This window comes from Frankliniella occidentalis, unplaced genomic scaffold (genome assembly GCF_000697945.3).
Source record: "Frankliniella occidentalis isolate FOCC.00 unplaced genomic scaffold, Focc_3.1 Scaffold1, whole genome shotgun sequence".
NCBI classification, from domain to species: Eukaryota; Metazoa; Arthropoda; class Insecta; order Thysanoptera; family Thripidae; genus Frankliniella; species Frankliniella occidentalis.
Genome location: NW_026267131.1, coordinates 3281681 through 3287300, shown reverse-complemented (window position 1 = coordinate 3287300; position 5620 = coordinate 3281681). Strand labels below are relative to the sequence as shown.

The window sequence follows — 5620 nt, the reverse complement described above, 5'->3', positions numbered from 1 at the left end:
GGGGGCAGGCACCGCAGCAACAGCTACCTCGGCGACCTACCGCCCTTGCCACTGTCATATTTATAATCTAATGGATGGCGTGAAAAAAGGTTCAACTCCCCGCTGAGCTGGGCGGCCCGTCGGCGCGCAGCCTTTAACGAGCCCGACCCCGGGCCGGGCCGAGCGCCGCGAGACGCGCTGCGCCCTGATGGCCGCGCGTCGTACTTTTACGGACGAGGATAAAGGTGGCGCTGTACTTTGCGCCGCAGCACCTCTTCTTTATTCCTCTCGCTAAGACAACACACGCTCTCTCTCTCCCTCTCTCTCTCTCTCTCTCTCTCTCTCTCTCTCTCCCTCTCTCTCTCCCTCTCTCTCTTTCTCCCCCCTCTGTTTCGGCACGCGAGCGGCGTTGAGGCTGCTCGGACCGTCAAGCAACACCCCTACAACCATTACGGCAGGTAAGCGAAGCACCAATCTCTGCGCACGTCCCGCGCTGCGGCGGGCCCGACCTCGTCTCCCCGACCTCGTCCCGCACCGACCTTGCGTGACCCGGGGCGACGGGTCGGAGAGGTTTGCGACCCTGTGTGACCACAGCGCCCCGACCCGGTCACGTCTTCGCGCAGCATCGTGAACCCTCCTCCGCACCTGCTGAGCTCTCACCGCGGGCTGCGCCAGTGCGGAGGGAATCACGAAGCACGGCTGGAAGGAGAGGTAAACTGTGGAGCGCAAGGCCCTGGCGAAACACCAAACTGAAGCCCGTACAGGGCTGCCTTCGGTCTCCTTGGATTCAGAAAGGATATTGCTTTTTTCCTCCCAGTGAGCTGTAATAGGCATGACGCAGAAATGTCAAAGAGGCCGGACCGATTGCGCTTTAGAGGTCGGATTTGAGGTCTCGACACGACCAGAGGGTGCAGTGTGTTGAAATCGAAAAACTTCTCATTTTCTGTTTTTGCCCTTCCGACCCTTTGGATCCCTTGAATTGCGACACATTTCATGGATTTATGCGGGGATAAACAATTACCATTCGATAAATTGTATTCCGATCGCAAGATATTATAGCTATCGCATAGGTTTGTAAAGGTTATCGCGAGACCACTTGCATATCCTTGTGTAGTATACAGAGCGTTTACTTATTTACGATTGAAAAGCAGTCTTTGCTACAGAATATAACGGGGCACCCTTCCTTAGTTCCTGTCGGTCTGGGTTCCGCGGTTGCTCGGCTGTATGCACTTTGTCGATTTCGTTTCAGCGGAAAAGCGCACAGCAAGGGCTTAGCTCTTTTGCTATTTACTTCCAGTCTCCTGGTTCTTCTTGTACACACTAAAATCTAATGAACATTTTTATTCATATCTTACTGAGTTCTGTTAGCTTCTGCTGCCCTTTTAATACGGCAACAAATTTTGTACATACTTGCGTTTTAAAAAATGCGTAAGCGGAGCATGTTGACAGATTTCGGTAAGGGTAAAAATGTTCATGAGATTTTAGTGTGTATACGAGAGACCTCATACCTAGCAGTCGAATGTAAAGCGATTTTTTACCTAAAAAAAGAATCTGTACATACTAAAATCCGCTAAAATCTTATGAACTATTTTGTTCATAGCTTACTGAAATCTATCTACATCCTCAACTTACATTTTTTTTGATACGCTAGAATGAAAAAAAGTTCATACTGTTGTAGTATGAAATTCGTAAGCTGGGCATGTTTACAGATTTCAGTAAGCTATAAACAAAAAAAGTCCGTAAGAATTTAGTGTGGCACAATTAGACCTTACACCGAGAAACTGCCTCTTCTCGCGACCAATCTTAAGAAAAAATGAAAGATAAAAAATTGCCCCTTTAAACACCGGAAACGTCATTTTGAAGGCAAAAACATTTTCGTGAAATGATTTTTTTCAATTTGTTTCGAAATGACGATTTTCAGGACCGAGAAAGGAGCAATATTCATCTTGATTTCATCCAATTTGGGTTAAAACGTTGTGTTTATTTCTATCCGCACTTGGCAAATGCATATCAGTCACCCACTCTTGCCGAGAGCCGGGCCGAGACGCGACGCAGGGAGGGACTGGCGAGACAGGCCAGCGGACATCATAGAGTATAAATCTTAGCGCTCTCCTTTCCTTGACGACATTTATATTTTTTCCTTCCGAATCGGGACGTGTAGTGCCAGCAAGGATCAGGCGTACGGCTGAAGGAAGTAGAAGGAGAGGAGGGGGAGGGGGCCTTACCACAGCACGGCCCAAGCCTCCGCCGAGGTCCTATCCACGTCTCTGCTCGGTGAAATAGAAGAGTAATGGAACTGTACCCCGCAGGACAAACCCCTGTCCCTCCCCCTCTTCGCTCTCTCTCTCTCTCTCTCTCTCTCTCTCTCTCTCTCCCCCCTCCCCCTCCCTCCCTCTCCCTCCCTCCGAACGTGAACCCACTTTTCCAGGTGCAGTCCACCACTCCCGACCCTCTTACAAATCCCGCTTCTTTCACCTTCCCTCCCCCCTTCCTACCTTTCTATCAACACCATCATTCTCTCTCTCCAATAAACACTCCCTAGTGTATACTTTTTCGCTGTCCCAGGGGTTGCCTCACCGAACGGTTTATTCCACCGTTCCAAGATCCTGTAGGCCAGCTGGCGGCTGCCCTGCCCCCTTCCTTTCCCGCCCTTTTCTCCGTACGCCGCCCTCATCTTACCTCATCCCCACCCCTTTCTTTCCACCACCCCTCATCCCTGTCCCTAGTCCACTCTGTACCCCCACCGCCCCTCCCTCCCACTGTACCTCACCGCCTCACGGTCCCGATCTCTCAGCGGGATATGTTTTCCTTCTATATTCGCATCGCACCAGGCAGGGAGATGGCCCATAGGGACAATAAATGGCATCGTACCGCCCCGACCCCCTCCGCCCCACACTGTTAAGAATATCTTGTGATTTCCCAACACTTTCTCGATACGCAGCAACTGTGAAATCACAACACTTCTTTAAAGTAAATAAAAATAGTGCATTTTTCCACCACAATTTGAAATAGTTGTGAACCGATCGTAATACTCTCTGAAGTTAATCAATCTTTGACAACGAAGAAGATTTGTGATTTCCCCAGAGTTTTGGCAAAGATCGCAGGAGTTCTGATAAATAAAGTGCGCAACTTGCATGCACATGGTAGTGCTCAACTCTATGGTAGACTCTTACACGTTTGAAGGGAAATTAGAGTACTAAGTGTTCAACAGTATATTTGAACAATTTCTAGTGCAGATGTCTCAGCGACGCGGCCCGCGCGTCGTCTGCTCTCTGATACCCCTGTTCTAGTGTCCAGAGCTTAACGGCAAACAACAGAGTCTTGCACACTTCTTAAGTATTCAACTTTACTGCACGCGCACGCCAGTTGCACACTCTATCAGTGAGGCCTCAGGGCTAGTGGGCTGCCTAGTCTGCGGCAACGACAGATAAAATGAATTCATTGCAAGCCGAGTCGCTTGTCTAATCGTCACTTACAGTGTAGAAGAGTGGGAGAGTGGGAAGAGTCCAGCAGATCCCCGGGTGCACGTCAAAGGGGAGTATGAACAATGAGGACCACGGCTGGAGCCCGGACCCGTACGGCGTGCTGGCCCCGGCCTCGGTCCCGGCCGAGATCGCAAAAGAGATTACACAGCCGTACGCGTCGCCAGGTCCGGCGCAGCGCAGCTGTCGCACGGCCCCGGCTGGGCCAAAACACCTCCGCACTTCCCTCCTCCCACTGATTCTCTCTCCCTCCCTCAATCCGAGAGAAGTACCTTGAGATGGCCAGACAGACGTCTCTGGTCATAAAAAAGACGCTATACAAATTCGGCACACCGTGTTCCGGGTCTTATTGCGCTTCGCTCAAATGTGTTCACTTTAATTTGTTTTCATCTCTTATTGGTGTTCAACCTGTGCAACTGTACCAGCGTGTGCACGGCTTTCTTCCTGTTAGAGGCGCCGGGGGGCGCCCACCGCTAGAGCACCTAGTGTCGCAACCCTCCCTTCCGCACCGCTTTAACCAAACAAATTTGACTCTCAGCTCTACACCCCTCCCTCAATTTTCCTCTTCCCTTCCCTCTCCCCGCCCTCCCACCCTTCCACTCCATCTTCTCTCTCTCTCTCTCCTTTTACTAATAGTCCGGCAATGGGGATCTTGAGAGCGGCCGCGCCCCCAAAGTCAGTGTTTCTCCTTCGCTCTTGAGGCGCTCAGCCCCTCCCTGCCCCCTTTCCCTTTCCCCAAACCCTCTTTGCAGACCGAACCTAAACGATATTGGACGAGTCTGTCGGTTGCAATAACTATCGGCACGCCTTTTAAAGGAAGGTGTTTGTGCTTTTTCTTTACTCTAAACGCCGTGTTCGCGTGGCTTGCCAAAATGTTTGGCATATTCTTTTTTTTAGTTCAAAATTTTGGCATTAATTTTAGAGATTGCCATATTTTATCTCCCCCTCCCCCCACTCCATGTTTGGTTGCTCCTTTATAAGAGGGAAGGGTTCTGACTCAAAATAAATTTACTCAAACTAAATACGGCTCAGATAGTGCAATGCAGAAGACTCAAGTTTAGATAGGTGGGAAACCTTCCTCAAGTGTTTTAATTCCAGCACAGCACAATGTGGGCACTGGGTAAGATGAGGAGGGGGCGTTACGGGCACCGAGCAGAACAAAAATTCCGCTGCAACTTTTTCCAATCCAAGCACAAAAAGTTGCTGATGGAGTTCGAGATCCAGTTTGATGGATGCGAAATTGATTCAGCGAACCCCGGGAGGCAACGATAATAACGGACTGTGCTGCTCCAGGTGTTTCGGGGGGAGGCGTCTGCGAGCAGCGGCTGCCGAGCGTCCATTAGATAAGACCTGGGACTGCCGGGCTCCAACAGGCAGCCAGCAGGTGGGCAGTCCCGCAGAACAAGGCTGCCCGGCGGGTCTGCCTGCCCGCAGGCGCCTGCAGCCAGCAGGTAGGCAGTCCCGGAGCACAAGGCTGCCCGGCTGGTCTGTCAGGCGCCTGCAGCCTGCAGGTGGGCAGTCCCGCAGGTAGGCAGTCCCACAGAACAAGGCTGCCCGGCTGGTCTGCCTGCCCTCAGGCGCCTGCAGCCAGCAGGTAGGCAGTCCCGGAGCACAAGGCTGCCCGGCTGGTCTGTCAGGCGCCTGCAGCCTGCAGGTGGGCAGTCCCGCAGCACAAGGCTGCGCAGCGGGTCTGCCTGCCCGCAGGCGCCTGCAGCCAGCAGGTAGGCAGTCCCACAGAACAAGGCTGCCCGGCTGGTCTGCCTGCCCTCAGGCGCCTGCAGCCAGCAGGTAGGCAGTCCCGCAGCACAAGGCTGCGCGACGGGTCTGCCTGCCCGCAGGCGCCTGCAGGTGGGCAGTCCCGCAGCACAAGGCTGCGCAGCGGGTCTGCCTGTTGTACCATCCCTCTGCGCGCCCAACGCCCCCTCAGCAGGTCACGCGCCAACCGCCGTCAACAACGATAAGCTTTCAAAGCAGTTTAAAAGTTTAAAATACACCAACTGCGCCCTCACGAGCAGCGGGCTCGCCTAGAGCAGCCCCGTGGTAGCGGCAGGTGGAGCCACTTAGGGTAACGGCCGTAAATTACGTAACACACACTCTCATGCCTTCTCCTTCAGGCAGCCCGAAATCGAAATCCGACCGAAACGCCCCCGGCTCGCGGA

At 52.7% G+C, this 5620-nt stretch overlaps 1 protein-coding gene across 2 annotated transcripts in view; it reads right to left on the bottom strand.

Moving 5' to 3' along the window:
* The window catches only part of LOC113207301 (uncharacterized), a 71926-nt gene that overhangs the window by 60080 nt on the left and 6226 nt on the right, over positions 1-5620 (bottom strand). The window lies entirely within an intron of this gene.